At 50.3% G+C, this 22565-nt stretch overlaps 1 protein-coding gene and 1 long non-coding RNA gene across 3 annotated transcripts in view; one reads left to right on the top strand and one right to left on the bottom strand.

Moving 5' to 3' along the window:
* VANGL2 (VANGL planar cell polarity protein 2) overlaps nt 1-15338 on the bottom strand; it is a 30822-nt gene extending 15484 nt beyond the window's left edge. The window contains exon 1 of one of the 2 annotated variants that reach the window (XM_086393588.1): nt 15163-15338. The gene's annotated coding sequence lies outside the window, so the exon portion shown is untranslated. Of the gene's footprint in view, nt 1-12175; nt 12494-15162 lie in introns of those variants that run through there. The other variant, XM_086393587.1, reaches the window with a different exon arrangement.
* Nucleotides 4277-5249, top strand: LOC147376859 (uncharacterized). The gene is made up of 2 exons (XR_015161252.1): nt 4277-4428; nt 5057-5249. It is a non-coding gene; the product is annotated as an uncharacterized LOC147376859 (long non-coding RNA).
* Nucleotides 15339-22565: the final 7227 nt, after the last annotated feature.

The following is a 22565-nucleotide window of genomic DNA, read 5'->3' as shown; positions in this document are numbered from 1 at the left end:
CACCTGTATCTCTCCTGTTGTGGTTCAGCCCATTCTTTGTGGTCTTCCACCTACAAACTCAATTTCACCAGGAGGTTCAAAGAGAACACGTGGGTGACAGGGTGAGAGAAGTGGAGAAATAAAGAGGAAAAGGACTGCCATGGACTCAAGTCTAGACAGAGACACAATAACCCAGACTCTCTGAATTCTCACATCTGCCAGAGGAGTCAAGAGCAAAAAGAGCCTGGGATTTGCACCCAAGTATCTGAGTTTAAAACCTAACTCTCCCACGGAGGAGCTGTGTGCTCATGCGCAAGTTACTTAACTTTGCTGTGCTTGGCAGCCTGGTAGCCTCATTGGTAAAACAGGGGAAATGATGTTTTACATCAATACCTCATGGGGTTGTTGTTAAGTATACTGGGGATAAAAGAAGTACTTTAACAAACTGCTCAGCAAGTAATAAGTTAAGCAATTAATACACTCTGACTTCAGGGTCACTCCTGCTCCAATCCCCAGACACTTCCTCTGAGACTTGGGAAAAAGGTGGTATAAATAAATCTTGCTGCTTGTACAACTAAAGTCACACACACAAATACTCACACACACACAGCAGATCAGAACCACCACTTCAAACACAGCCAGGAGGGAAGCTGATGCCATTGTGCTTCCCCTACAGATAAATTTCAAACCAGACAGGGTGCCAGTCCCCTCCCAACCCTTTGTTCTAAACTGTTCCAGCCTAGAGCTCCCTACCTTCCTCTCAGCTGCTGATTAAAGGCCCAACATAAACCTGGCTCCCCTGGCCTGCTTCTCCCACCCCTACCAACCCAGCTCAAGGTACTCGGAAAGCACCCAGACATGCTGCTCCCTCCCCTACCAAACAGAGAGGCCAAAAATGAACCCAGTTTCTGAGACCTTTGCCTGCTGTCTCATGGAGCACCCCAGGAATCTAACCCAAACACTGGAGAGGCTATGGGGAGGGACTTAATGTGAGAAACGAGAAGGGCAGAAGTTCCCCTTGTTTAATCGGACCCAGGAATCAGGGGTTTGGAGGGTCTCCCGGGTGGGCAGCATTCCCAGGGAAGAGGGTGGGGGAGGGGATCACTGGATGGGATCAACAAGTGGAAATATGGGAGGCATGACGGACCGGGAGGGAAGTCGGGACTTCGTCCAGGGCAGGGAGGGCCCTGGTTTAAAGGGTGGGAGGCTGTAAAAGGGAATGTGTTCCGTTGCTTTTCACCATGCCCCCAACCCCACCTCAGGCACAAGAACACAGAGACTCGGTCCCCTGCTCAAGCCAACCGTGGATTATCTGGGGTTAAAAACAGGCCAGAGAGGAGTGAGCAAAGGAAGAGAAAGTCTGTCACAAAAAGGAGACCCTTCTCCCCTCCAAAGGCCTTTCAGAAATAAAATTAATGGAATGTGTCTCAGTACCATCCCATGAGGATTGGGGTGAGGACCAGGGGGGAGAAATGTGGGGGCTTTTGTCCCCGCTGCCCAGCTTCTCCCACATTGATCACCATGGCAACCAAAGCCCCCTGTTGCCTAGGTGATGGCAGCCAGGTCCTGGAACCCATACCCAGCATCCAAAGCGAGAGAGGTTATGGAGGTGGGGGGATAGGAACAGAGCGGGAGAGAATGGGGTTTCTCCTCTGGCGGCCCCAGCTTTTGTATAAGCTCTGGGATCAGGTTTCTTCAGGAAACAATCAGAGGCCTTTGGAAAAAATACACTCAGAACCTGGCAACAGGCAGAGGGAGTAAGGCCCTGGGTAGACTGGGAGGCATGGGAGGGCTTGGTGTTGGCCAAAAGGCAGACCAAGACTAGACCCTTCCCCACTGCCCCACCCGGAGGAGCAGCCTAGGTGGATGAGACCTTGGACACAGACCCAGCAGCCTCTGGCCAGGCGCGGGCTGAGGACCAGAAGGCGGGAGGCTCTGGTCCCCACTTCTCCCCACTGCTCTAGGCCACCACACCACCAGTCCCAGCCCCTGTCAGGAGTGGGGAAAGGGGGCAGTGAGGACCACCCGGATAGGGCTGGGGAAAGCACCGCGGGGGCAGGGCAACCAGGCAGAGAATACGGTGGGGAAGGACAGAACAGACATGCACTCAGAAGACAGGGCCGGGAGTTCCAGACCAGTGCTACCACGGAAAGCACTCGCAGAGGAGTTCAGAATGAACTTCCAGCTGGAGCAGGCAAGAGGAAGAGAAAGAGGACAGGAAGCCAGAAGTTCTCCCCTGACAGGGGCAGCACTCTGATCGGACCATCTTTTAAACAAATGGCCTTTCTCTCCTCAGCCCAGGACAGGGGAAGGGTGGTCCTGCTTGAATGCAAGGAAATGGATGTGATCACCCCTTCAGACCTCTCCTGCAGAGGAGTCTGTGGACCCTTGCCCACGAAAGGTCTCTGGTTCCTGTAGCCTTCAAGAAGACTGAATCACTGTGCTATACATCTGACACTAACACAACAGTGTAGATCAACTATACTTCAATTTTTTTAAAAAGTGTCTGATTCCTACACAAGAACCTAGATCTTATTGCATGTACCTGTGCACCCCCTTCCCCACTAAAACCCGTGAGAGGTGTGGCCATGTGGGCCGCCAGCCTCATGGCTCCCTAAGCGTCACCCACCACAGCCTCAGTGTCCAAGGGTATCAATGTGAGTTCCACCCAAAATGCTGGATGCCCACCCTCTAGAATGCCTGCCTCCCAGCCCAGTATCCAAGGAGCTAGATGTCTGTCCACAGAGACGGAGCCCCTTGCCAAGACATCAGCTAGTGGGAGGCAGGGCAGATTCCAAGTCACAGCTGACTGTCCAGCTTGGTCCTCCCCTTGCCACATCGCTCCGAGTCTCACGGGCATGCTCAATCCAGGCCTCCCTCTCAGACACTGGTGGACACAGGAAGTGTCTGGTGTTGGGATTGGGGGAGGCAGCCCCTAACACACTCCCACAGAGGAGAGGGAAGTGCCAGGGCCTCTGACTGCACCCACATCATTCCCCATGCTCACCCCACCCACCACAGGAGGAACAGTGGGCTGACCCACGCAACTCTTGGTAGGCTCCAACACTAACACAGAAGAGGCCTTCCAAGGTGCGACCCCAAGTTTCACAGATGAAAAGGTAGGGCCAAGAGAAAAAAAGGCACTTGGCCTGGTACTGCATCTGAGGCAGGCCTTTCTGGCCTCCTTGTTAGAAAGACCTCACGGACACTGTGACTCAGGCGTGCTCCTCTCAGAGTGAGACCAGGTCTCTCCCTGGCACTCCTTCCAGACTCTGGCTCTTGAAACAGCCAAGACTAGAAGATGGCCAGGACAGGAGAGAATTCACTGGCTCCTGCCCTGTCCCTTCTTCTCTCCAGTGACATAGGGACAGAGACTGGACAGGCCTCAGCTTGTTGAGATAGTTGAGACTGAAGAACCCCTTACCCCTTGCCCCTTCCCCTCCCCACCCAGCAACCACTCCTGCCTGAGGATCTCCACGTTTCCTCTTCATTCCCATCTAGCCATGCATCGGGGACAAGCCCTCCATCCAGAAGGCCCATGCTGGGTTCTCTCTACCACAAAAACAGCTGAGGCACAGAGTGGGCCAGGACCAGCCCCAAGCCCTAGACCAAAAGGGGGTTTCACCCACCACCCTCATTCCTGTACCCTGAAAAAAAACACCAATGTCCTTAAGTGACAATACGGTCCAGGGGGCCAGAGAGAACAGTTGGATCTCAGTGGGCCGAGGGGTAAGAAAGAGCTGGACCCAGGAGTCTAAAAGCTGGCACCGAGCCCCACCCCCGCCCTATAAACCCAGCACTCTCCCAGGGCAGCCCCAGACATGAGCTCACCATCCTGAGAGCCCTGGGGCAGGGGGCACGATCCCTCTCCTCCCTGGGCTGAGTAGCAGGGGAAGGCCCATGCTTGGGTCACCCAGACAGCCCATGCGGCTGTTCACCACCAGACCCCGGTGCAAGGAGCCTGCCGGGGAGAGGGGCAGGGGAGCCTCAGACTGGGCTCCTGGCCAGGATACCTGAGCTGGCGTTCTAGCTGAAAGGAGCTGGGGGAGCCAGAGGCAGGCCTTTCTCCATCTACTTCCCTCACTTCCCTCTATCTCAAGCAAGGGGGAGGCTGAGTACCCTCCAAGTCCACAAACACACTTGAACACAGATACACGCACGTGCACCCCCACACTCGTATTCCCCCTCGGAAACCTGGAATGGCTCCTGACTGCCCCACCCAGCTCCACCCGCCCTGGCCAGGCAGGTTCTGTAGAGACCTGCTCCGCTTTCTCACCAGCACCCCCACCCCCACCCCGGCGCTCAAAGCCCTGCTCCCAACACACTGCACACAAGTACACGCATGTTGCACACACACCACAGCGGTCCATTCCCTGACTCCCCCAGACCCATTCCCAGTCCATCTGGAAGGGAACCCTGGGTGGGAGGATGGAGCATGGAGCAGAAAGGGTGAGTAATCCCTTTGGCATCTCTCCCAGGGGCAGGCCAGAAGGGAGTCGGATGCTGAGCTGGCAAGAAGGGAACCAGGGCTTCTAGGTGGCTGGGTCCTCTGTTTAATTCTCACCCATGAGCAGCCCCCTAATTCCCACCTGCCAGGCTCTGAATTTCTTCCTCCCTCAGCTGGAGCAAAGGCCCAACCCCTGTGTGCCCACCAGGGAAGCTGTGGAAGAGTCAGGCAGGAAAGCAGGCCCCGTGAGTTGTCCTCAGGGCCAGGAGAAGGTGGACCATGGCGGGCAGACAAGCTGGGTTGACCCAGAGGCCATGCCTCACCCTCTTCTCAGCCTGCTCTCTGAGGCGGGCCCCAACCTCCCCTAACCCTGAGACCTACAAAGCCTGCTCACCCAGCCGCCATCTCGGGGTGGGGTCAGCAGGAATAGAAAGCAGTTTCTCAAGATGAGAAGTCAGCCACCCTTAGGTCTGCACGTGGATGGGAAGAGCTGTGGCGTGGGGACACAGGCAACAACGGCTGGTTTGCGTGGCAAAAGCAACAGGATGCGAGACGCAGTGTGACTAGGGACAGGGGTGGCGGACCCGGGTCTCCCCGTTCTGAAAATCTTTTCCTCCTGCTTCATTCCAGGGCCTCTGACCTGGTAAATCAGCCAGTTCCTGACTAGGAAAACCACGCCAGCTGGAGGGCCCAAGCACCAACCAACCTCCTCCATCTTGACAAACCCACAACCTGAGGTTTTCACTCTTTCGGAGGAGCCTCAACATGCCCCAACCCTTGTATCTGCCACCCCAATCCTGGAGTAAAGCAGGTGACAAAATAAGTGTTTCTGTTCATACTCGGTTGCTTTTTAAGTCACTGCAGTCACACCTCCTCGGGCTCAGCACCTGCTTCTGCGCACCCCCACTCCCCAGACTCCCCACACAGACACACCCCCTCAACTAGCCAGAGTGGGGGAGCCAGGAACTCTCTGGTGAAACTCTCTGGGGTCTGAGGGATACTGTTAGGGAGTTGCTAGAAAACTCTCCAGGGAGAGCCAGGCCCTTCCAAACAAGACTCCATGGGTCACGGTGCTGGAGCCCCCACGTGCTAAGTGACCCAGCAGAGAGGAAGAGGCCAGCCCCCGAGGACGTTCTGTCCAGGCGGCAGGCCTGCCCCAGGCTGTGTCGGCAAGCTGCTCCACCCGGGAGACCCCCATTCTTCCAGCAGACTGACACCCTCTCTAAGGACAGACTTCTTTTACATCTCAGGCTGACATCTGGACTCATGTCTGCTTTTCAGGAGACCGGGAAACTATTCAAGTTCAAGAATAAAGGTAATAATGAACAAACCTGAACACATGAAACGAGAGGATGGAAAGGCGGAAAGAGCGCTTTAGGGAATGGAAGAGAAATGACATCAGACAGACCTGGCACAGCCTCTGAGGAGCTACATAATCTTAGATGAGACCCTGGCCCTCTCTAAACCTCAGTTTTCTCACCTGCAAAATGGGGATAATGGTGACAACTTCAGAAGGTTGAGGATTCAACAAAATAATGTACACAGAGTATCACAGAATCAAGCACGAAATAGATGCTCAATAAAATGTTGGTTTCCCACCTCTTTCTCCAATAGAGGGTGAGCAGCCAGTTCCTTTCACTCACTCCCTGTTCCCAAAACCTCACTGTGAGAAGTAAGACCCCACCCAGAATAAGACGGAACCAACACTTTGGCTACTGTGTTGGCCTCAGCCCCTATATGACGGCTGCTCTCTAACCTAGACCACACCCAGGTCTGAGAGATCAGCCAAAACCCCTCATCCCACACTCTGCCTCTTTCCTCGGAGGCTCCTGGATCCCCCAGCCTCTCTCTTCCCTTCCCTGCTTCCACATTTAGAGTGAGGCAGGGCCTCGCTCTAATCACCTCCTTCTCTCCTGCAGGTGCTAAGCCCAGCGGTGCGTGGAGCAGTAGAAGGGGCCCCCAACCCTCACGCCCCACTCAAGCCCCCAGCTTCTTCCCACTCTCCCCTCTCACTGCCCCACCCTGATTACCAGGATATCCTCAGCTCTGCTGATTCTAAGCCGCTTCTCCCAAGCCCGTTCCCAGCTGTCGTGTCTGTAATTACCAGCCTTGCCAGGGGCATCAGACAGGCACGGCAACACCTAATTTCCAAAGTGCTCTTGGAAATTAAGTAGAGGCCATACCAGGCCTCTACTCTGTACCAAGCAGGGTGGAGAGAAGGATGGAGGGATTCTTCCTGACCCACCTCATTTCCCTCCAGAACACAGGAGAGAAGGTGACAGAAGGCTGCCCAAGCCAGATCAGCAAAAGACAGGATTAAAAAAAGGGAAGGCTTCTGGGGAATGGGTGTGAGTAGGATTTACTCCCAGGCCTTTTCCTTCATCTCTGCTATCAAAATCTCCCCATGAACAGGGTTACCCACCTGGAGAGTGTGAGAGAAATTTCAGGTCAATTCAGAGAGAAGGGAAGTCAGTGCCCAGTAAAACAAGAAGATGGGTACCCACAGGGAAGACGGCAGATGCATAAAGGAGGGAGCTGCCCAGGAAGGAGGAAAGAAAGCAAGTTTTAAAAAGTCCCATCTGCGACCCAGACTCTGAGAACACCCATTAACATCCCAGCCTCTCCTCTCCCTAATACGTCCAACTCCACCCACCACACAAGGCTTCGTCTCATAGGCAGGAAAACTGAGGCCAACCCCCCAGTTAATACTTCAGGATCCAGTAACACCCGCCGCTCCCTGACACCCCTGCTCCTTCTTCCTCATGCTCAGTCTCTACCTGCAGCGCCCTCCCAAGTCCCTCCCTGCTTGCCTAACTCATCCTTTAAATCCAGCTAAGGTGGACCCTCAGGGCTAACCCTGAATCTTCACTGGAAGGACTGATGCTGAAGATGAAGCCCCAGTACTTTGGCCACCTGACTTTAAGAGCCAGCTCAGTGGAAATGACCCTGATGCTGGGAAAGATTGAGGGCAGGAGGAGAAGAAGCCAATAGAGGATGAGACGGTTGGATAGCATCAACGACTCGATGGACATGAGTTTGAGCAAACTCTGGGAGATAGTGAAGGACAGGGAAGTCTGGCATGCTGCAGTCCACAGAGTTGCAAAGAGTCGGGCATGACTTAACCACTGAATAACAAAGTTTGATCCACACAGTGGAATATCATTCAACCACAAAAAGGAGTGGAGTTATGATGCTCTAATGTGGATGAGCCATGAAAAAATTATGTTAAGTGAAGGAAGTCAGACACAAAGGGTCACACATTGCACCATTCCATTTACATGAAATACCGTGAATAGGTAAATCCATAGAGATAGAATGCAGACTGGTATTTGCCAAGGGCTGGGAGAAAGGGAACGGGCAGCAACCTCTTAATGCGTACAGGTTTCCTTTGGGGATAATGAAAGTGTTTTCAGAAAGAGGCAGTGGTTGCACAACACTATAGGTGTACGAAGTGCCACTGTTCACTTCAAAACAGCTGACTTTAGGGAATCCCCCGGTGGTCCAGTGGTTAGGACTCCATGCTTTCACTGCTGAGGGTGCACGTTCAGTCCCTGATGGGGGAACTAAGATCCCACAGGTTGCATGTGCAGCCAAAATAAATCAATAAACTGGCTAATTTTATGTTTTGTGAATTTCACCTGTTAAAAAATTTCCAGTGGTCACGTACAGTTATGTACAGTTGTAACAGTTGGACCATAAAGAAGGCAGAATGCCAAAGAATTGGTGCCTTCAAACTGTGGTGCTGGAGAAGACTCCTGAAAGTCCCTTGGACAGCAAGGAGATCAAACCAGTCTTCAGGGAGATCAACCCCGAATATTCACTGGAAGGACTGATGCTGAAGCTGAAGCTCCAGTATTTTGGTCATCTGATGTGAACAGACGACTCATTGGAAAAGTCTCTGATGCTGGGAAAGGTTGAAGGCAGAAGGAGAAGAGGGCATCAGAGGATAATATAGCTGGATGGCATCACTGATGCAAAGAACATGAATGTGGGCAAACTCCAGGAGATGGTGAGGGACAGATAAGCCTGGCGTGCCATAGTCCATGGGGTCACAAAGAGTCAGACACAACTGGGCGAAAGAACAATGACAAAAACTTCCAGTGAAGGGCACATCTCCTCTGGGAAGTCTCCCTGCCACCCACAGCTGGACCAAGCACTTTTGCTCCATGCTCTGGTAGCCTCCTCAACACACCTCCGTATACTACGCACGGGGTTACAGTGAAGCGGCATGTTTATGCACGTCTCCCCTGTGAAAGCCCATCTTCTTCACCTTTCCATGCCTGTACTTCACACAGCACCTGGCAGAGAGCAGGCAGTGGCCAACATGGTCTGCCAGAAGTGCAGGACCAAAGTCTAGTTCTGCCCCCCAACCCAGAGCCCACTCCCTTACTAATCATCCATCAGAACCTGAACCGTTCCAGTTATCACTTGGTAGGGCGTCCCAAGTGCCAGGCACTGTGCAAAGTGCTCTCTATTACTTCATTTAATCCTCATAAATGGGCTTCCCTGGTGGCTCAGTGGTAAAGAATCCGCCCGCAGCGCAGCAGTTGCAGGAGCCACAGGTTCCTTCTCTGGGTGGGGAAGATCCCCTGGAGGAGGGCATGGCAACCCACTCCAGTATTCTTGCCTAGAGAACCCCCATGGACAGAGGAGCCCGGTGGGCTACAGTCCGTGGGATCCCAAAAAGTCGGACATGACTGAAGTGACTTAGCACACACGCACAATCCTCATAAACCTACGAGGAAGGGCCTATTATTAACTCCGTTTTACAGGTGAGGCTTCAAAAGTTATCTAGGCTACCCAAGGTCTCAGATCTAGGAAGTGGCAAAACCAGAATTTAACAGCTAGCTGACACCCAGGGAAGGAGGCCCAATCTGGGGTGGGAAGATGGTGTCTTAAGACATCTAAGAGGCTAAGGAATGTGTTTAAGAACTTGCTCAATGTCATAACACTTCTAAGTCCTAATTCCAGCCAACTCTGCTGGACTCTTCATTTTGGCCTCACAGTGTGAGATGCTCAGGTGAAAAACAGCAAAGAAGACTGGAGATTCGCAAACTCAGGGGATGGGGGTGGGGGTCCCAGATGTCTTCCCTGTTCTGCTGGAAGCTTCTATATAAGTCAAGGTCATGCTTTCTTGACTGGAAGGGGTCTTGGAAACCAAATGAGCAAATAAAAGTCTGTCCTGCTCTAGAGCCAGGGAAGGGTACCCTTCCTCGGATCTTGAAGAAGCAGAAGGAGCCGAGGGGGGCATACCAGAGAGGTCAGCCCCCAGAAGAATTAGGGAGAGAGAGGGGAGGAGCAAGACAATGGGGGAGGAGGGGCCAACTTGACCACTAGTTTCAGTATGAAGTACTTTCAAAGGCGGCCTTTCCTAAGGTCTGACCACAAGTCCTCCTCCTTGGAAGAGCTCCCCACCCCCCAAACACACCAGTATAATATATCACGCATTCAATCAGAGGACAGAAGCAAACAAGGCACCCCAGAGCACACTGTCCAGATTCAAGTGCCGCCCTCGCCCCTGGGGACCTTACCCAATGGACAGGTGTCAGGTTTGGGGCAATCGTGCATTTCTTTAATCCAGTCTTTTCCTTCTCTGCCCTACCTCTAGTCCCAATATTATCTAACTCCTACTGCTCTTATCACGGGGACTTAAGAAAGGTGGGGAGCCCTGGGGGCTAAAATGCAAACATTCCAACTGCACATGCCCCTTAAGGACTCCCATTAGGGAATTACCCAGAGACCCTAATGGGCCTGTGCATTCACAGTCTCAGCTTCTAAAGCTGGATGCCTCGACCAGTTCCTCTGGCACGAAGAGGGAAATGACTGAGTGTGAGATATGCAAACAAGGCATGCATGCCCGCCCTTCCCCTTCATCCCAAAAGAGAAATAATAACAGAGAGAAAACAGCCCTCAATGGGTGCTTGCCCCTTCCTCGACATAGGGACAACCGCCCTCCTGGCAAGTTGAGCCCCCTATCCATCACCCTCAGACCTGGCCCCAGATCGCATCTCCATCCCAATCATGCTTCTCATCAGTAAAAAGGGGGAAACTGTGAGATAAATCTGTACAAACTCCTGAAAAAACATCCCCCTCTGCTCTCCCCAGACCTCCCATGCCACCTTCTGAACCCCGTGCAACAGAGAACCGAAGATGTCCGGACCAGGTCTCATCCCTCCAGGCGTGCTCCTTCCCACGCCTCTATCCCATACCAGAATCCCCAGACTCCTCAGAAACTGTAGGATCCCAGAGGCAGGGCAGAGTTGAGTGGGCTCTGAAGCAGCAAACTCCAAGGTGGCTTTATAGGACAAGTGGGGCCTGAGGGGGGCTGAACATGGGCTAAGAAGCCAAGAATGTGGCCTCTCCAAGTACAAGAACCCAACCTACAAGGGGGAATAAGAGGATATCCCTCTGATTCTTTCCCCTGACTTCTCCAATCCCTCAGACTCCCCTTGGACTACAACCCAAATCCCTATTCCGTATTCCCCACCACACACACAACCTTTATCTAGAAAAGCCTATTTCCCAAAACAGGTACCTCAGGGGTCTCAGATACTTAAGGCACTACCCTCAAAACCAGGGCAGGGCATCCAAGAAGCCTCAGAACCCCTCCAGACAGCCCTCCCTTTGGGCTCCCTGCCAAGAAAATCCGCCTGCAGAGGCAAGTGGCAGTACCCCCAACACACACTCAGAAATACACACACCACCTAAAGCAGGCACACGGTGGCACTTATCTATCAACACAGGTGGTATACAAGAGAACACAGATTCACTCACATCTCTTTCTAGTACACAGGTGTGCACACACCTACCCAGTACACCCTATTCTGCTCTTACACACCCACCTTCCTCAGAACCTCTTTCCCATAAACCCCTCCCCAGTTCACACACAGGAGACACACACCCCTTCCCCAGAGTATACCCATAAATACATATCCTAACACACCACACATGCATGATCAGCTGCTCCTTGCGTGCACACACACTCAGGCACAGATAAACACCTTCATCTCCAAATCCAGGGGCCCACCTGCAGGGACACGCAGCATGTCAAGGCGCACACATACACAAAAACAAAAGAATCACGCACACTGATGCTTCACCAAGCCTCTAAAACTCACCGATGCAGAGCCCACAGCCCCTTAGACGGGTAAAGACAAGTGGAGAGAAGGATGCCGGCGCCTGTCCTCTGGGCCCCGGAATACAGTGCCGGGGTCTCCAGCCTCCAGCCCCATCCTCGAGCCGCACACACGCCCCCGCCACTCTCCTCGGGCGGCTCCCGGGACTCCACCTCACGCCCTGAACGCATACCTGCCCGGGGTCCTCCCCACACTCCTGAGGTGGGTATGCACCCCTAAACATCCTCGCCTTCCAGTACCTCCAGACAGCGATCCTTGCACTGCCTCTGCCTCCACCTCCAACACACACACTCCAGAGTCTCCAGCTCCAATCGGCTCCCCTGGGAACACTGAGGCCCCCGCCCCCGGCCCCGGGCCCAGGAAAGTCCCCGGCTCTCCAGGCCCGGGCTCCACCCCCTCCCCAAGCGCCCCTTCCTCTCCCCAAAGTTGGGGGGCACTCCGCTGTGCAGTGGGGGGATGGACCGGAAGGGGGTTACCCCACGCCCCCTTTCCCCATAAGCCACCCCGCTCGCTCCGCGGCTGGGCACCCCCTGGCCCCTTGCATGATTGTCCCTCTTTCTGTTTCTTTTTTTTTTTTCAAACTTTGCTCGCGCCCCCGCGGCCCGGCACTCACCCGCCGCTGCGAACTGCCGGGTGGGCTCGGCCGGCGCCCGGCTCGGCCCGGCGCCTTTGTATCCGCAGCGTTCGGGTCGCTCCGAACTCCGCGCTCGTAGACGGGCAGCGCGGACGTTGAGGGGGTGTAGAGGGGGGCTCCTGAGTCCGGTCGCCCCCTTTCCGTCCCAGACCGCTGTCTCTTCCCCCTCAGGGCCCCGGGGGCAGGGGGCCAGAGGGGAATGGGGGGCGCTCAAGCTCCCATGGCGGGACCAAGGATCAAGGAATCAGGGATCAGGAATCAGATCGGGAGCCCGCGGAGGAGGGGGAGGGGGCAGAGGGGGAGGGGACGGGAGCCGAGGGGGTGCAGGGGGCGGGGGAGCGCGCGCTCCCGGGTGCCGCCTCCCGGCTGTTCCCGCAGCCGCCGGCCCGCCCGCCGCCGCGTCCATTGTCTGCGGCCCCGCTCTTCCCCGAGTCGCCGCCTCCCCCCCAGCCTTTCGCATCCAGATGCCCGGCGGCCCCCCAGGATCCTGGGAATCGGCAGCGGGGCTGTGACCCCGGCCCAGGACGGTGGTCTGGGAGATGCCTCGATTCCTGGCCTGGGCCCAGCCCGCATCCCCTCCTGAGGCTGTTTCCCTCTACCCGCCTGCGGGAGACCTAGCCCCCAGACCCTCGGGGATGGCGATGTTCAATTCTTCGTGCCACAGACCCGGCTACACGAAATCCAGTGGAATCTGGGACGTGGAAAGATTGAGTTTTACCCCCCGAGGGCTGCGAGAAGAGAAAGTCATCCTTGATTTTAATTACTGGCGAGAAACGCTCCCTTCTTGCCATTCATACAGGAGTTTTTCTGACACTGTCACCACCATATCCCCCCCCCCCCCCCCCCCCGCTTCCCAAAATAATTTAATTACTTGGTGTTCTAGCTGCGAGCGGCGACCGCCCAGTCAGTCTGGGATGCTCTCTCATTAACACTTTTTTTCCTCCCCTCTGGTTTGAGCGTTGAGATTAATTACAAAGGGAACCCTGCCCTAGGGGAGTGGGGGAGGGGGGGACGACGAGGGCGCCCGGGAGTTTGGATGGCGGGGGAGAGAGGCCCTTCTCCCAGGAAACCTCCAAGTGTAAAAATGCGTTGGCCTGTCGAGTCCCTAACCCCAAGCAGGCAAGGCTCTCGTCCCCAGGGGTTTCACATATCCTGGAGTTCATAGCACTGCACAAGGATTGTAGGGTATCACCAGTATCCAACATAATCAGGCATTCCTGCCTTAGAGTACGCCAAGAAACCAGTTAGGTTCATGAAGTTGGGTCATAATAGCTTTGAACCCAAAGAGATTGACCCCCATTATAAAAGTCTGGGTTTGTGAGAAGTCTATGTAGCCCTTGGAGTGAGTGCAAACAAAAGTATTGTTACAAAATCATTAGTATTGTGTGCAATTCTCCACTTACTTAGAATAGTAATACTTCAAAACACCTTTGCACACTTCTCCAGCAGGGCAAGGTCTCTCCGCATTCTCAACATCCTCTGGCTTCCAATCCTGATACCTTCTCACCCAACCCTGTGATTAAAAGTCACAGGGTAGGAGACTCCCAGACTCTGTACCTGACTTGTTTGGGGATTTTTCTCCTCTCTGATGAAAAAAATTTTTGAGACTTAATCTCATTCCCTTTGGTCATCCATTCTAACCTGACCAAAGATGAGAACAGAATCATCTTTGTCCCCTGCACTGTGACCATTCCAATATGTCATTCTTTAGGTCTTAAGAGAGCCTTAGGATACACTTCCCTTCTTCACCCAAACACTTGCCTTTCTTCATCCTCTTTCCCACATCACAGGTCAGCAAGTGACTCAGCACCAAGACTACATGAAATGTGCAGATTCATCGTTTCAGGTACCCAAGTCCCTGCATGCATCTGAGTGCTCATGTACTGGGTGCCTATCACGTGCCAGGCCCTGGGCTGCACTCAGGGCCTTGGCGGTGCCCATGACCAGTTGTATGGGGGATAGCTGGCAGGAGAGCTGGGGAAGGATAAAGGGAGGTAGGCTTAGGGTACTACCGGCTCTGCGCAGAGCACCCCCACACCCCCGTGCTGGGCAGCAAGTGTGTAATTTGACACAGTGTTAGGCTTGCCCTAGCTGCCACAGCCCCGGCTGACTATCCAGCAGGTTTACTGTGAACTGTGTTCAACATGATGGTAGCCCATTTCACAGACCTCAAAAGGGCCCAAAGAATGGGAAACGTGACTTCTGGTGCCAGAATTACAGATAACTCTGTAGTTTCTCCCCACCTAAAGCTTGAAACCTAAGTCAGGATGTCAACAAATGAAGCTTCAGGATTAACAGAAATCAGGCATCAAACTGGAATAAGTTCCATCCCTCTTCTCTCTCTGAGGATGATATTGGGGGCTTTCACTTTTAGCTCTGTAACGAAACCACTGGATTACAGAGGAGAGGTCCGACGTTAAATCTGATTGGTGTGTGTGTGTCCCATGCATCTATGCTCTGAACTGCCCTCCACCCTAACCCCTAGGATGGAAGCCCATCTGGACTTCACATATCCTTAATTCACAGAATGAAGAAATGGAGACCCAAAGAAGAGGCCCATGCACCTTGGGGCCCAAGGGAACTAGTCTAATTCTTTAGCAGGGAGGAGAATGTTGAGGTGACAGGATTTCCCAAAGAAGTCAACCTACAGTGACCGAGGGAGGTCAGGAGGCTGAAGGACAACAGAGTGGAGCAGACTGGACTCCAAAGGCACAGCTCCTAACTTGGAGCACGTGGGCAAGTTTCTTAATTTCGTCAAGCCTCAACTTCTGCATATAAAATAGAACTAATAAGGTAACAGAAGGAACCCCCGAGCAAAGCCAGAGTGCCCCAGTCCACGCCCAGCCAAAAGTCCCCATTCTCTTATGTGTCTCGGGGATTCCTGGTGCTCTGGTGAATCTTGATTAAGGAAGGGAGCATCCAGACAAAAGCCAGGGTCCTCAGTAATAATCCTTTCAACTCCTTACCAGCTCATGGGCCTGAGGCAGCAGGGTTGGGGCAGGCCGACCACAGGCCCCCGCGGAACCCTGGAAGTTTGAGTCTCCAACAGAGATGCAAAGGGCTCAAGACGTGGCAGTGGACACTCTCCAAGGAAGGGTCAGCGCTGAAGAAGTGTGTGCTTTCCGTGCAGGTGAAGCTGTTCCTGGAAGTAAGGGCCCGTACCAGAGTGGCAAAGGTTAGGTCTTCAATTTTGGTGAAAAGTAGGGCCCTTCCCCAGCTTCACTGCTTAGAAAGAGGAATCCTTAGTATCTTGACCAGATATGGAATTCACAGCCTATAGAATAGCCATCAAAGGTTTCCAATGTCAGTGATTAATAATATCAGCCACCTCCCAGGTACAGGGAACCCCAGTAATGTACCCCATGCAGGACCAGAACCACCATCTTTTTAACCCTGTTAATAAAACTGGAGACAGTTCAATCTCCCAGGTTATCTCGTGCTTTCTCCCCAGCACCCACTTGCCTAGAAAGGCTAGTCTCAGTGCTTCCAATAGTATTTCCAGACCCAGTTTGTATTGTGAAATAACTGGATTTTTTTTCACTTTCAGTGAAAAAGGAAACAAACAAACTAACTAACTAATAAAAAGCCCATACTTGATTAAGAACTGTAAGATGTAATAGGTTTGCTGTGAGGAGTCTCTTTCAGATAAGCTCCTGATCTCTTTGAGAACAAGGACCAAACCTCATTCATAGCCACATGAATGTCACATAAAAGTCACTAAGTTAGTTCTAGTTTCCTTCCCTTCTAACTTTCCTTCTCTTTCTCTATTCCACATGCACATGTGTGTGCTAACTCACTTTAGTCGTGTCCGAGTCTGTGCAACCCTATGGACCATAGCCCGCCGGGCACCTCTGTCCACAGGATTCTCCAGGCAAGAATACTGAAGTGGGTTGCCATGCCCTGCTCCAGGGGATCTTCCCAATCCAGGGATTGGCCCACGTCTCTGTCTCCTGCATTGGCCAGAGGGTTCTCTACCACTAACACCACCTGAGAAGCCCCTCTGTTCCTCACCTATCCCCAAGCTTTACTAGTCCCTATTTGTCCAGTCTTTATCAAGTGTGAGCTTCCTCAGATCCCATCCTATTATCACCAATTTTAAAAGTTGCCTATAATTAAACCAGTGGTTCTCAACCGTGACTGCAGATTTTAATCACCAGGGAAGCTCTGAAAACATACCAATACCCAGGACCCATGCCAGACTAATTAAACCAGAAACTTCCAGGTTGTAGCCCAGCTATCAGCACTTTTGTGTGTGTGTTACACTGGATATTTGTTGCTGCACGAGGGCTTTCTCTGGTTGTGGTGTACAGGCTTTTCTTTGCAGTGGCTTCTCTTGTTGCGGAGCACAGGGCTCTAGGGTGCTAGGTTTCAGTAGTTGTAAAGCATAGTTTAGGTGCCCCGTGGCATGTGGGATATTCCCAGACCAGGGATTAAACCCATGTCTTCTGCATTGGCAGGCAGATCCTTAACCACTGGACCATAAGGGAAGTCCCAGGTAAGTTACCTTAGTAATACTAATGTGAGAACCACTAAATCAAACTCTTTGTGATACTCTTCCTCCTTTCTTGGCACAATGAATGCCCCCACCTCCCTTGCCTAGGACTAACCCCTCCATATTTCATTAGGTCCTGTCCATTCCCATTTCCAACTCTTATCCCCAGGCTCTCCTGTATCTATTATAACTTCCAACTCTAGTAGCAAAATAAAACATCTCCCACCACTCTGCAGCCTCTTCTTGCTTCAGCCCTCTCTTTTATTTTCTCATCGTCCAGTGTTCTCTAAACAGTAGGTTCCTCTCTTGCACATTGGTGGGAATGTAAACTGATATAGCCACTATGGAAAACAGTGGGAGACTTCTTTAAAAACTAGAAATAAAACTACCATCCGTTCAGTCACTCAGTCATATCCGACTGTGCAACCCCATGGACTGTAGCACACCAGGCTTCCCTGTCCATCACCAACTCCTGCAGCTTGCTCAAACTCATGTCCATCAAGTCTGTGATGCCATCCAACCATCTCATGCTCTGTCGTCCCCTTCTCCTCCTGCCCTCAATCTTTCCCAGCATCAGTATCTTTTCCAAGGAGTCAGCTCTTCACATCAGGTGGCCAAAGTATTGGAGTTTCAGCTTCAGAATCAGTTCTTCCAATGAATATTCAGGACTGATTTCCTTTAGGATGGACTGGTTGGATCTTATTGCTGTCCAAGGGACTCTCAAGAGTCTTTTCCAACACCACAGTTCAAAAGCATCAATTCTTTGGCGCTCAGCTTTCTTTATAGTCCAACTCTCACATCCATCCATGACTACTGGAAAAACTATAGCTTTGACTAGACAGATCTCTGTTGGCAAAGTAATATCTCTGCTTTTTGATATGCTGTCTGGGTTGGTCAGAGCTTTTCTTCCAAGGAGCAAGTGTCTTTTAATTTCATGGCTGCAGTCACCATCTGCAGTAATTTTGGAGCTCAAGAAAATAGTCTGTCACTGGTTCCATTGTTTCCCCATCTATTTGCCATGAAGTGATGGGACCGGATGCCATGATCTTAGTTTTTTGAATGTTGAGTTTTAACTCAGCTTTTTCACTCTCCTGTTTCACTTTCATCAAGAGGCTTTTCAGTTCCTCTTTGCTTTATGCCATAAGGGTGGTGTCATCTGCGTTATCTGAGGTTATTGATGTTTCTGCCAGCAATCTTGATTCCAGCTTGTGCCTCATCCAGCCCAGTATTTCTCATGATGTACTCTGCACATAAGTTAAATAAGCAGGGTGACAGTATACAGCCTTGATGGATTCCTTTCCTGATTTGGAACCAGTCTGTTGTTTCATGTCCAGTTCTAACTGTTGCTTCCTGACCTGCATACAGATTTCTCAGGAGGCAGGTCAGGTGGTCTGGTATTCCCATCTCTTGAAGAATTTTCCACAGTTTGTTGTGATCCACACAGTCAAAGGCTTTGGCGTAATCAATAAAGCAGAAGGAGATGTTTTTCTGGAACTCTCTTGCTTTTTCGATAATCCAGTGGATGTTGGAGATTTAATCTCTGGTTCCTCTGCCTTTTCTAAATCCAGCCTGAACATCTGAAAGTTCACAGTTCATGTACTATTGAAGCCTGGCTTGGAGAATTTTGAGCATTACTTTACTAGCATGTGAGATGAATGCAGTTGTGCGGTAGTTTGAGCACTCTTTGGCATTGCCCCTCTTTAGGACTGGAATGAAAACTAACCTTTTCCAGTCCTGTGGCCACTGCTGAGCTTTCCAAATTTGCTGGCATATTGAGTGCAGCACTTTCACAGCATCATCTTTCAGGATTTGAAATAGCTCAACTGGAATTCCACCACCTTCACTAACTTTGTCCGTAGTGATTAACCCTAAGGCCCACTTGACTTCACATTCCAGGATGTCTGGCTCTAGGTGAGTGATCACATCATCATGGTTATCTGGGTCATGAAGGTCTTTTTTGTATAGTTCTTCTGTGTGTTCTTGCCACCTCTTCTTAATATCCTCTGCTTCTGTTAGGTCCATACCATTTCTGTCCTTTATTGTGCCCATGGTTGCATGAAATATTCCTATTTCATGTCTCTAATTTTCTTGAAGAGATCTCTAGTCTTTCCCATTCTATTGTTTTCCTCTATTTCTTATAAAACTAAATAGAGTTTTCTATTTCATATAAAACTACCATATAACCCAGCAATCCCACTACTGGCCCTATACCCTGAGAAAATCATAATCAAAAAAGATGTATGTGCCCCAGTGTTCATTGCAACATTATTTATAATAGCTAGGATAAGGAAGCAACTTAGATATTCATCAACAGATGAATGGGTAAAGATGTAGTACATATATACAATGGAATATTAGTCATAAAAAGGAACGAATTTGAGTCAGTTTTAGTGAGGTGGATAAACCTAGAGCTTGTTATACAGAGTGAAGTAAGTCAAAGAGGGAAAAACTAATAATGCATGCATATGGAATCTAGAAAAACCGTACTGATGAACCTGCTTGCAGGGCAGGAATAGAGATGCAGACCCAGAACAGAATTGTGGATACAGTGGGGGAAGGAGAGGATGGAATGAATTGAAAGAGTAGCATTGAAACACACACATTATCATATGTAAAACAGATAGTTAATGGGAAGTTGCTTTACAGCACAGGGAGCTCAACCTGGTGCTGTGTCACAGCCTAGAGTGTGGCATGGCATTCGAGGTGAGAGCGACTTTCAAGAGGGAGGGGCTGTATGTACACTTACGGCTGATTCATGTGTTGTATGGTAGAAACCCACACAATACTGTAAAGCAAATATCCTCCGATTACAATTTTTAAAAAAAGAATAGGTTCCTTACCACCATCCTTCACTCTTCAGCTCCTTATAACCAGCCTTCCTCTCAATAACTCCCCTTTTCCTGATTTCACATATCTATATTTCGAAGAATGCAGCCTTTGGCCCCTTGACTCCTTACCTTAAATGCTCTCCCGAAGTAATGTCATTCTCTCCCTTAGCTTCAGTCAGTACTTATTTATTGATGTTGTTCAGTCGCTAAGTCGTATCCAACTCTTTGTGACCCAATGGACACAGCACCGCAGTCTTCCCTGTCCTTCACTATCTCCTGGAGTTTGCTCAAATGCATGTCCGTTGAGCTGATGATGCTATTTAACCATCTCATCCTCTGCCACTCCCTTCTCCTTTTGCCTTTAATTCTTCCCAGCATCAGGGTCTTTTATTGATGTTCCTAAATCCAGATCTCTCTTCTGAACATCAAGCTCATATTTCTAGGACATTTTGACTTGCCTATTCTTTGGGTCCACTAAATGTAATAGGTTTAAATGAAACATATTATCTTCCCTCCCCTATCCCAAGTCCTTTGGCTTATTCAGACCTTTCTCACTTCCAAACTTGGATCACTCCCTTCCACTCTATCTTTCTCTCTGTTGCCAGTGTGATTTTTCTGAAAGAGAAATCAGTCTACCCCTCCATTGCCTAAAACAATTCAGTGACTCCCCACTGCCCACAAGATGAAGTCAAAACTTCTTGGCACTCTGTGTAAGGACCTTGAGTCTCCTCCTCCAGCCTTATCTCCTATTGCTCCTTGTGTATTCAAATCTCAAACTTGCAACATGCACATTTTCTAACTAGACCCACCAACTGGTTGTTCTACCAGCTTGAGGCTTTGTTACTGCCTCTGCCTTTACATGGTATCACAAAAGTCTTCGCGACTAAAACAAAGTACTCCCTTTACATCATGTTTTTTTTGCCTGATATCTCATCCCCCTCCTCTCTGCCTAGAGATTCTGTATGTCCTTCAAGACTCGGCTTTGGTCTTCTTTTTGTGCACGTGTGCTCAGCTGTGTCCAACGCTTACAGCCTGGAGTGGGTTGCCATTTCCTTCTCCAGGGGAATCTTCCAAACCAGGGATCAAACCCACGTCTCCTACATCTCCTGCATTGGCAGGCAGATTCTTTACCACTGGAGACTTCAGGGATGCCCCACGTCTCCTCGTTGACTCCTCCTCAACTTTCCTGAACAGAATTAGATGTTCCCTTCCCCAGAGAGCCTCCTTTACACTCCCAGAGCTCTGCATTTTATGACATTCTATGGTGATTTTCTTTTTTTTTTTTTTTTTCTATGGTGATTTTCTATTTACTTTTCTCTCTGTCCTGCTGGTCTGTGAGCTTCTGGAGTGAAAGAAGCAGTGCTTAATGTATCTTTCGACACCCAGAACTTGGCTCAGTAAGTGAGAGTCAGCAGTAAATGTTGTCTAGTGAAACAGAAAGGAGAAGAGTATGAGAGGAGATAAACTAGAATGCTTGATGTCAAAGGGATCTTTCTGTATTTTACAGATAAGGAAATAGGGGTGGAGCAGGTAACTCATTGTCCCAGAATCATACAGCTAATTAAATGGCAATACCAAAACTGGAAACTAAATGTCCTGATTTCTTGTTCAGTAGTCTGTCAACTGTACCATATTAACTGAATATTCATTGTTTCATGTGAAATAAAGCTACAAGGCAGTGGCTCTTAGCTTTTTGTGGACCCATGCTCTCTTTGAGAGTTTGGTGAAAGCTACAGGCTCTCTCCAAAAAAAAAAAAATTGCACGTAGAATTTCACATCCATTTTCAGGGGATTCAGGAAGTTAGTGGTTGAGTGAAGGATGACTGGAAGGAAGAAGAATCTAGAAATGGAGAGACCGGTGGAAGACTAATGCAGTAGTTGAGAAGTGAGACAGAACAAGCAGGCTGCAAGAGTAGGGGAATAGAAATGAAAGTCCAGCTTTCAGATGTGACCTGCAGGTGGGATGCACAGAGCTGAGAAAAGAGGAAGCATTTAAGATGACTCAGGTTTCTGGTATAGATGTTAAGGAAGATGGTGATGCCACACATCAAAGTAGGAGCTGCTGAGAGAGTAGGTTTGAAGGGTAGATAAGGTGTCTCATTTGACAGGTGTCTTAAATGTCTGCAGGCCATCAGGGTGGGGATATCTATAGGAAGCTGGCAACAGCACAAGTACCTTCCACATCTACTCCCCCCACTCTTCCTCAGGCCATCTGGATGATCTATTTTTCCCCGAACCAGATGCATACTTTCCTGCCTCCATCCCCTTTGTTCATCCCACATACCTTACACTACATTCACCCTTATCCAAAATATTTCAAGGTCCAATTCAGGCACTGTTTTCTCTGTTAAGTTATTCCTGACACCACCAATGTGATCAATTTAATCTCTCCCCTCTCTAAAATCCTAAATTTTTCTCTGAACTTCTCTTACCATATTTTCTATTTTGAATTTCAGTTGTCTTATTGAGAAAAGGGCAGAAAAAGAGAGAGAAAGAAACCAAGGAAAGACATCACAAATACATGACAAATAGCGAGATGGAGAATTTAAACCTAGCTATATCAATAATCATATTAAATGTAAATGGTCTAAACACACCTATTAAAAGGCAGCATTTGTCAGATTGAATTATAAAGAGTGATATTAAACTATATACTGCCTACAAGAAACACCTTTAAATATAAAGTTATGAATAGGTTAAAGGTAAAAGGATGGGAAAATATATGCCATGCTAACACTAATCAAAATAGAGTTGGAGTTACTATATTAATACTGTGCTACTGTGCTAAAGTAGATTCCATGGCAACCCACTCCAGTACTCTTGCCTGGAAAATCCCATGGACAGAGGAGCCTGGTAGGCTGCAGTCCATGAGGTCGCTAAGAGTCAGACATGACTGAGCGACTTCACTTTCCCTTTTCCCTTTCATGCATTGGAGAAGGAAATGGCAACCCACTCCAGTGTTCTTGCCTGGAGAATCCCAGGGACAGGGGAGCCTGGTGGGCTGCCGTCTATGGGGTCGCACAGAGTCGGACACGACTGAAGCGACTTA

The sequence above is a fragment of the Bos grunniens genome, chromosome 3 (genome assembly GCF_055505025.1).
Source record: "Bos grunniens cultivar Pamir isolate PY7600 chromosome 3, Bosgru_T2T1.0, whole genome shotgun sequence".
NCBI lineage: Eukaryota > Metazoa > Chordata > Mammalia > Artiodactyla > Bovidae > Bos > Bos grunniens.
The sequence above is the reverse complement of the archived record's forward strand: the minus strand, read 5'-3'. Positions and strand labels throughout refer to the sequence as shown.